Genomic DNA, 10,402 nt, shown 5'->3' with positions numbered 1-10,402 from the left:
CCCACTGTACTCCACTGAACGCCCTCATAGCTGGGCACCCGTGCCCTGGGGAAGGTGGTAGTCAGGCTTCCTTCCTTCACCAGCTCCCTTTCATCTGTGATCTGTATCCTTGACTAATGACACCCTCGGTCAGTCAGTGCTTGTCTCCCAGCAGGTTGAAGTGCCTCCTGTAGATGCCCCTTTTATCTTTGTATGGTCCCAGAAGGTAGGGTGGGGACGTGATTATACCTGTCCCAGAGTGGGAGAATGAGGTGCTGTGGCCAGCTGGTAGGCTAGCTCAGAGTGACTGACTGAGTTTGTTTCTTAGGGAGGTTGGGGGCTCTTAGGGAGTGTGACCTGGCTTGTGACAGGCCTTTAGCTCACCTCACTTCTGCTGCTTTGGCCCAGTACCAAGCAGAGGATGTTCTCAGCTTCTGGTCCTATTAACCTATCAAAACTAGGTGCTTCGAGGGTGACCACCAAGGCTCTTCTGCCTGCTGTGCCAGCTGAGGGCCCCCAGGCGGGTCCCAAGGCCCGTTGGCCTCAGCCCTGGGAGGACAAAGCCAGGACAGAGGACAAAAGAGCGGCTGCTCCCATTTGTGATTCAGGACCAGAAATTCACATTCCCATAACCTTAACATTCAGTTTGAAGAAAAGCAGCTTGAACCATGATTGGGAGGCTAGCTGCCCGCTTAGAAGTCTATTGGGAATGTCTAGGTGGCCCTGTGTTTGTCTCAGGCCTGGCCTAGGTCTCCACAGCTGCCTTCCCCACTTCTGGACCCTGTCTCCTGATGCCTACAGCCTTCTGACACGGGGTGCCTTCTTTCTGGTCTTGCTGGATCAGTTCCTGTCTCCCCTGCACTAACTGACCTGCTCTCTACCTTGCTAGTTTTCTGGAGCTGCTGGACTTGGACTCCGGACAAGCTGAATAGCTAGTCATTCTCCCCACATCCCCACCCCTGTGTGAGCCAGGTGGTCTGTTTCTTGTTCTGTTCGGTTTTTGTTTTCTTCGAGACGGGGTCTCACTGTGTAGCCCGGCTGTCCTGGAACTAGCTCTGTAGACCAGGCTGGCCTCGAACTCACTCAGATCTGCCTGCCTCTGCCTCTCCAGTGCTGGGATTAAAGGTGTGTGCCACCACGCCCAGCTGCCAATGGCCTGTTAACAGATGTGTTCCTCCTTCTTGAAACGAGAGGAGAGAAAGAGAAAGATAGCTAGCAGAGTTCTTCTGCTCAGGTCATACACCAGAACATATTGGCAGGGGGCCATGCCCTCCACCCTGTTGCTAAGCTCCCTGGGAGCAGAGTTTACAGAGAGAGGGACGTAGTCCCTGCTCTCAGAACTCACTCACTGGGAAGGTGTGGCTTACTCTCCTCCAGAGCCAACCAGGCTCCTTTCCTTGGAGCAGCAGCTCTGGCTGATGCAAGCCTTGTTTAGGATGGGCTGACCCACCTGGAAGCCGAGCACTTGGGAGTGAGCCCAGATAACCTTGACTCCACCCTGGTAGTTGCCTCCGCAGCTCACAGCGGATGCCCTCATCCCTGGCACCTTGACTGCCCCATCTCCAACCTCAGCTACCCAGGTTACCTCAGCAAACAACCCCCAGAGGCCTGTGGAGTGAGTCAGAACCCTGGGTCCCTTAGTAGCTTTTGGTTCCCACACCCAGGAATTCAAGTTCCAAGATGCAGGTCCAGGTGCATCAAGTAAGCTGCTGGGGCCTGATGTTTGTCCTAACCACGGGAGAGTCAACTAGAAGCCAGGCTTCCGGAGGAGTCTCAGAGGTCAGGCAAGTGTTTCCCAGGGACCATCCTGAGCTCAGCCTGCTGAGCACCCCTAGCCAAGCATACACTCACCTAGGCTGATGCCCCATTCCTGGGAACAGACTCCTGCAGTCTGCCCTGCTTTACCTTTCCTGAAGCTTTTCCGGTTTATGCTGGGTCCCTAGGATACCTCCCCCACATCCCCCATACTCCTGCGGGGGCCTAGGGCAGTCCTGGCTGAGCTCCCAGGATAAATCTGACAGGCAGAGCTAGGATGGGCCCCAAAGAAATGTGTTACATGTCAGAGCCTGTGCCAGGATGAGGGGCCTCTACCACTCTCAGTCATCTCCCAGCCTGGGGTTCCTCAACAGCCCCTCCCTGATAGGCACAAAAGGGGTGCGACCTCGTAGCCCCCACCTACACCAGGGCCTGACTGAGCTTAAAGCTCCACCTCTGACGTTGCCCTTTTAAGAGCCCTCCCAATGGGGGCGGGGTACTGCAGGCAGAGTCTTGCAGAACCCCAGCTCTGTGCAGCTCCCCCACCAAGGTGCCTGGAAAGACCTATGTCCCGTTTCTCAAGGCTCTGGTCAGAGACAGAGGTTCCCGTGGTCTCTGAGGAGACTCCTTGTTCTGGAGGGACGGATCTCTAGCTGGCTGGTTTTGGAGTCTCATATCCCTTTATAAGATTGGCCCCCACCCTCTCCCCTACAGAAGCCTGCTGTCAGAAATAGTCTGGGAAATTACATTTGCTGAGGTGTAAATTGCTGATAAGAAGATATGACCCTTAAGGGACGACTGGATTTTAAATCCTGAAACTGAAGAACTAAGCTCCTAATTGAGAATAGCATCCACCCCTTCCATCTAGTGTCAGAGAAAACAATTTTTTATTCTTTCAAACCAGCCCTGTCTCCTCGTGCCCAGGGTTTCATACTCTGTCTCCTGGGTCTTATTCCTAAGCTAGCTTTCTTAAATTTCCTCTCTTCCCTCTCATCCTCTCCATCGCCTCCTCTCACCCTCAGTATCAACCTGCTTACACTGCCCTCCCCATCTGACGGCATCCTATCTGGCTCCCTTTGCTCAAAGATTCCCCATCAAGGGACTTGCAATCCTAGCACCTCATCAGTGTCCCCAGCCCTCTGGTGTCTGCCCACCTGGAGGGAATGTGGAATGTCCCAGATAGAAGAAAGCTTGAATTGCAAAGGGAAGATTTGGGTTGAGGCTGAGGAAGGAGCTTGGGAAAGAAACATGGCACCCGACTCACAGTGCTGTTTCCATACGCATCTGGGCCCTTGTTTTCCCATATGCCTGATCTTCAGTAATGCTTGGGACTCCCAAGCATGCAGACTGAACCTCTCTAGGATCACAAGCCTCAAGTCCTTTCCTAACCGACTCCTTGTCCCCACATTATGTCCACAAGTGTCCCTACCGCAAACACCCCGGAGGTGCCATAGGTCTCCTGCCCCGCATCTTAGGCCACTCTGCCCTGAGCCTTCATCATAAGATCTGCTCATCTGCTGGTCCACAGACCACAGGCCCTCTGCGGGCACAGCCTCCTTAGGGTGCCAGAATAGATCCCCCTTTAGTAAAGGGCTGGTGATGTGGCTCAGTTGGTAAAGGCACTTAACCACCAAGCCTGGTGAGCAGAGTTGGATCTGCAGGACCCACATGTGGAGAGAGAGGACCAACTCCTGCAGGTTGTTCTTTAACCTCTGAAAACACATACACGTGCACACAGTAGGTAAGTGAAGGGAGGTGTTCCCTTTCCCATTCACAGACAGAAATATTAGCAAACAGGGCCTGATAACAGTGGCCGTCTCAGTCCAAACCAGACCGGCTGGTGAGGACCAGAGTCTGGCCAGAGCCTCACGCACCTGTGTTGTCTGCCTGTGCGCTGCCTCCTCTGTCTCCATTGACAACCTTAACAGCTAAGTTATTAACAGCTTTGCGGTTTTCTGCACAAGCCTCAGCCCCGGGCTCCATCTTATCTTATCCTGCTGTGCTCAGGGACCACATACAACCTCAGCTGCATTTGGGATGGACCTTTCGTCATTATAGAATGCTAGCTTTAAAATATGTGTGTGTGTGTGTGTGTGTGTGTGTGTGTGTGTGTATATATATATATATATATATATATATATAAAATTTATTTTTATTTTATATGCATTAGTGTTTTGCCAGCATATGTGTCTGTGTGAAGGTGTCGAAACTCCTGGAGCTGGAGTTACAGACTGGTAAACTACCATGCGGATGCTGGGAATTGAACCCAGGTCCTCTGGGAGAGCAGCCAGTGCTCTTAACCACTGAGCCATCTCTCCAGCCCCAGAGTGCTAGCTTTTTAAGCCATCGCTAACAAGTATCCCTGGCACTGTGGCTGGAACCTGCCATGGTGAAGGCACCCATGCCATCTTTAATTGAGCCCCACTGAAAGTCTAACAGTTGGGGCATCGGGCCTACTGTCCCTAGGTACAGCTGGCCATGAGAATGCAGTTTTGAGGCTCAAAATGGAAGTTCCAAGCATGAAGAAACATCCAACAGACATCTGTGCCGTCTACCTATTGATTCATTTATTTATTCATTTGATTAATATTTACTGAGTGTCTTCTTTGTGTCAGGTCACATGCTAGATGCTAGGGATTGGAGACACATTCTCCTTAGTCTGTGGATAACAGCTAGGAACCAAGTAAACTGACAGGTGCATACCCTGTGTAATGGCAAATTGCTGTACATGAAGAACAGGGCACTTAGGACTTCTCTGTTCAGCATCTGGGAGGAGGCCCAGGTGTCCAGAACAGACTGAGGCATAGGGAGAGGCTAGGCCACATCCCATGGAGCTTTGTGGGTTAAAGATTTTGGGTTTTTTCCAGTGTGCAACAGGGCAGGGTTCTCAGAAGGAAAGCAGCATCCTCAGGTTTCAGTGTGAAATGTTACTCTGTGAAGGACACATGAAGGGTCCTTAAATCAGATAAATCCTTTGAGGGCACAGTGGTTCACACCTTTAATCCCAGCACCCTGGGATGCAGAGGCCAGGTAGATCTCTGTGAGTTCGAGTCCAGCCTGTTCTACATAGTGTGTTCCAGAACAGCCAAGGCTATGTAGAGAGACCCTGTTTCACAAAATTTAAAAAACAGATAAATCCAAAGTGTGGCACCTTAACAAGAAAAGGCCCGGACTATGTCATTTAAAAGAGAGAGAGAGACAGAGAGAGAGAGAGAGAAAGGGAAAGTGGCCTGTGAGCTGGCAAGATGACTCAGCGGGTAAAGCTTGCCAAGCATTGGTGACCTGAGTTGAGCTGCAGATCCCATGGTAGATGAGAGAACTGATTCTTGAAAGATGACCTTTGACCTCCACAGGCACATCATGGCAAACATGCGCCATACTCATATAATACTTGATATATGCCAAACATACCCATAATAATAAGTTAAAAGGCAGCATATAACTAGATGGTATGCACAAAAATCTGGTTTGAAAGCAGAAACTTCAAAGGATAGTTAGGAGTTTGGCTTGGACTAGGTATGAGATCATGCTAGGAATTCTCATTCTTGTTCCTGGTCGTGGCCATGGGGCAGAGGCCCTGTGGATGATCAGGGGAAAGGAGAGGGCCCTGCATCTCAGGTCCAGCCTGCGGAGGGGCCTAGAGTAGGGGTACTCCAAAAGTCATGAGAAATAAAGCAGTGTCAACCGTTACTGAACCTGGGGAGAAAGGGTTTCTTATAGCATCCTTTTTAACTTTTTCTTTTCCTTTTTTTTTCTTTTTTTTTAAGAGAAGTTCTTGTGTATCCGAGGCTAGCCTTAAACTCCCTATGCAGCCAAGGCTGATCTTGAGGTTCTGATCTTTCAAGGATGACCTTGAACTTTCTGATCCTCCTGCCTCTATCCCCTGAGTGCTGAGCCCAGTTTATGCAGTGCTGTGGACTGAACCAGGGCTTCAGGCGTGCTAGACAAGCATTCTACCCATTGAGGGACGTCCCCAGCTTTTGGTGTGTGTTTTGCTTTGCTTGTTTTTGAGACAGGGTTTCATTGTGCAGCTCTGGCTAGCCTGGAACTTGCTCTGTAGACCATGTTGACCTGAACACAGAGTACTGGGATCGAAGGTATGTGCCACCACACCCTTGTCCCCCGTTCTCTGGCTCTTACATTCTTTCCGCCCTCTCTTAGGCATCGTTCCCTGAGCCTTGGGTGGTATAGACATCCCATTTAAGGCTGAGCACTCAATAGTGATTTATTTTAGCAGTTTGGCCAGTTATGAGCCTCTGGATGAATTAACTCTGGAGAAACTTCTCTAGCCAAAGTTGAGAGCAGCACTAACCTACAGATATGAACATGAATGTTTAGAAGGCAGCTTGACAATGTGACCATTTAGCAAAACAAGTAGTAGGTTCCCCGTGGGCCTATGTCCTTCCCAGTTGTGAGATTTTGACCAGTTTTACAGTACCCGGTATGAATTTGCTAGTGTGGAAGGGGCCTCAACTCCAGTCAGAAATGAGTTGATTACCCCATAACTTTCATGCCACTGTTTGCCAGTGACTACATCTTGCCTGGCAGATCAATATTGTAGTGTTCAGGGTTTATTGCTGAGTAAGACCACTGGCCTTTCTCCCCCAGTGGCCTGTTCCGCACCTTCTGGCACTATGAAAGCTAGCCAGCAGGGAAGAAGTTTTCAGGTAGGTCAGTTCCAGCCAGAATCCTCTACGTCCTGCAACCGAAGTGTGCTGTGTCCTCAGCAACAGGGTCTTTCCATTTTTGTTGGCTTTTTATTTTGAGACAGATCTCACTATATAGCCTTGGCTGGCTCACTATGTAGACCAGGTTGGCCTCATAGAGATCTGTCTGTCTCTGCCTCCCTAGTGCTGGGATTAAAGGCGTGTGCCAGCAACAATAGGGTCTTACCATCTACTTCTGGTGGGCAACCAAGAGCCATGGCAAGAGCCTGAGTTGTTTGGGGAAACTATGGCCTTCCTGACCAATAACCCACAGAGAGAGGTATACCACACCTGGCACGGAAAAGGTTATTTAATGACATGTTATTACCCATGCAAGGTACTGTGTTCAAACTCTGCCTTAATACACACAAACACACCTTTCTTTCTATTTTTAGAAAAGATTGATTTATTTACTATTTTATGTACATGAATGCTCTGCCTGCCTGCATGACAGAAGAGGGCATCAGATCCCATTACAGATGGCTGTGCGTCACCCTGTGGGTGCTGGGAATTGAACTCAAGCTCTCTGGAAGAGCAGCCAGTGCTCTTAACTGCTGAGCCATCTCTCCAGCCCACATACACATTTCTCTAATGAAATTAGGTTTCATTTAATTTTCTAGTAGCTTAGTAGGTTTCCATAAGGGTTTGGGTTAACCCATGCCCCACCCTCTCTTCTCATCTGTCCCCTCCCCCATCACTTTCACATCCCAGGTCACTCTCAAGAACTAATTTGTAAAAATGTTTCATTATTAGTGCGTGTGTGCGCGTGCACGCGTGTGCCTATGCCTCACACATATATGCACACAGTAGTCGGAAAACAGCCCCAGCTGTCCCTTCCACAGGTTCAAGCTTTTCAAGTTGCTGATTAGATCTGCCAGTTTCCACCTTCCCAGCATTGGGAGCGCAAGAGTAAATAGACCGACACTTAGTTGTTTTTCATGTGGGTCCTGGGATGGAAACCATGCCTCCGTGCTTGCAAGGCCAGCGTTTTACCTGCTTAACTCCCTGTCCCAGCTGCTTCAGAAACATCCTGCCTAAATTACATTAGAGCCAGGGCCATACCTTACCCAGTGTGTACTTGCCATAGGTCTAGAGACTAGTCTCCAATACAGTAATACATCCCCACCGCCACCCACACACACCCTTTTGAGTTGGGGTGCAGCTATATTGTATGGGCTGACCTGGGACTCTGATTCTTCTGCCTGAGCATCCTACCTGAGCCTGCAAAGTAGCTGATCTTACAAGCATACAGTATATTCCCTTAAGTCTGTAAGACTTCGTTGGACCTGGGGTAGGAACAGGTAGGAGAGAGACCCACGGTTCCTTATGCTGAAAAGTTCTATAAAGCAAGCAGCTCTTCCAGGGGCTCAACACCAGGGTCACCCCTTTTCGAGTCTCCCAGTGATGCATGTAAGACCAGAATTTTCCCTCCTGTTCCAGGGAGGTGGAAAAAGCTGAGGGGGGTGAGAGAGGAGGCAGCTGTCTGTCCCCCTGAGGGGGTGAAGCTGGGAGGAGATTAAGTACTATTTGCCGACTGTGTCTGGAGATGAAAGAGGGTTCCCTACACACCCCCAGCCTGTCTACCTTGAGCAGAAAGGCCACTTACTTGGAGGAGGATCTGGAGGCCCGAGCCTTCCCTGGCAGCCCTGGCCTCCTGGCTGGGTTTCAGAACCATGGCCACATTCCAGAGTCAAAGTTGCTCTTTCCTCTACCCAGAAGGCTCATTTCAGTTGCACAGGGAGCCAGATGAACGAAGAGCTACAGTTTCTGCATGCGTTGGCTTGGGCCTTCATCAAAAACGAGTCTCATTACCCAACCCCAATTCAAAGGATAATTAACAGACAGTATAATTTCCAAGCATTCTCTGCACCACATGGCTATTAAATGAAGAGCAAAATGCCCACACAATCCCTGGATCCTTCCAAACCATAGCGTCTGAGGAAGTCAGGAGAGGCCTAGCCCTGTGGAGACCACTTATGCCACCCCTCTATCTGGAGTGACTTTGTCCAGAGGAAGGACGTTCATCTTGGGTCAGATTGTAAGTCACTCCAGCAACCAAGGGTCCTCCTCCAACCCTGCCCACCCACCACTACCCGGAAAATAAGCTCACATAACCCTTCTGCCCAGCTTCTCTTATATTCCCCTGCAGAGAAAGAAAAACTGGCTTGTCATTTTGGTCATGGCTGTGAGGCCACATGGGGGTTCTCTGATCTAGAGCAAAGGTGGGGAGTCCTTTACTGTGACCAAAGTGGCCCTGCCGTGACCAGAGGCAACAATGGAAGAGAGCATCTGATCCAATGATTTTTAAAATAGATCCTAAGGATCCTGAAGTTCCTCAGGGCAGCGCAGGGACTCTTGGTTGGAGCGACAGGAGAAGGGGCAAGACACCGACTCCATACTCATCCTAGGCGCTCCATTCTTCTGCTTTATATCTGAAGACTTGGGCCACAGAGCTGGCTCAGTGGGTGAGAGCATTCTCTGTGCGAGCCGACAATCTGGGCTCAAGCCCTGGGACCCTCCATGGAAGAAAAGAAACCATTCTCAAAAGTTGCATCTGGTTATGGCACATACCTTTAATCCTGAGGGGCAGAGGGAGGCTGGTCTCTGTGAGTTCAAGGCTAGCCAAGGCTACATAGTGAGACTCTGCCTAAAAAACAAACAAACAAACAAAAGAATTTAAAAAAAAATCACACACATGTAATAAATTAGTAAGATTTTTTTAAAACATCAAACATACATGTAATATAACAAATTTTAATTAGTTAATTTTTAGCTAGGGTTTCACTATGCAGCCTCGGCTGGCATCAAACTCACAAAAATCTACCTGCCTTTACCTCCCAAGTGAGTGCTGGGATTAAAGCTGTGTGCTACCATGCCTGGCTACAAATTTTATTTTTATTTTTTTATGTATAGGGGTATTTTGTCTGTGTGTGCTCTGCACCGTGCCTATGCAGGTCAGAAGAGGGCATCGGATCCTCCTGGGACTAAAGTTACAGCTGGTAATGAGCCACCATGTGGTTGCTGGGGATTTTTTTTTTTTTTTTTGGTTTTTCGAGACAGGGTTTCTCTGTGTAGCTTTGCGCCTCTCCTGGGACTCACTTGGTAGCCCAGGCTGGCCTCGAACTCACAGAGATCCGCCTGCCTCTGCCTCCCGAGTGCTGGGATTAAAGGCGTACGCCACCACCGCCGGCAAGCCCCTAAAAGTTTTTAAAGAAAGATCTTCCACTATAACCCGTCCTACCCACTCAGCCCAGTACTAGATTGAATCTAGAGCTTTGTTTAGCCAGGCAAGTACTGAGCTATATCCGCAGCCTGCCAAATACACTTTTGTTCTTGTTTTTGAGACAGGATCCCATACAGCCTCAATACATATCCAAGGATGACCTCCAAATCCTGGTCTACCTGCTTCTGCTTCCCAAGTGCTGGGATTACAGGCTTGAGCCACCAGACTCAACTTAAACCTTTTATTTGTTTGTTTGTTTGTGTGTCTGTATGTGCGCTTGCCTATGGAGTATAGCAGTTGATATTTGGTATTTTTGAGACAGAATCGAATGAACCTTCAGGTCATCATTAGGATAGACTGGCTGGCCAGTGGGCCCTTAGGATCCTCCTGCCTCTGCCTCCTTGAGAGAGATGACAGGTGTACAGTACGATGCCCAGCCTTTGAATATAATTACCTCCTTTCTCCCCTCTCTTTCCTCTCTTCAAACCTTCCCACATGCCCTTCCTTGCCCTCTTTTAAATTCATGGTCTTCTTTTTTTCATTAATTGTTATATGTGTTTATGTACACATATATATTCCCAAATACTACTTACTCCATCTGTATAGTGTTACTTGTATGTAGTTTTCAAATTATCCATTTGGTATTGAATAAACAACTGGTACTCTTCCCTGGGAAAGACTGTTCCTCTCACCCAGAATTCCTCAGTTGCCTGTAGTTCTTGGGGTAGAGTTGAGGCCT

This window comes from Peromyscus eremicus, chromosome 6 (genome assembly GCF_949786415.1).
Source record: "Peromyscus eremicus chromosome 6, PerEre_H2_v1, whole genome shotgun sequence".
NCBI classification, from domain to species: Eukaryota; Metazoa; Chordata; class Mammalia; order Rodentia; family Cricetidae; genus Peromyscus; species Peromyscus eremicus.
This window is presented reverse-complemented; position numbering follows the sequence as displayed.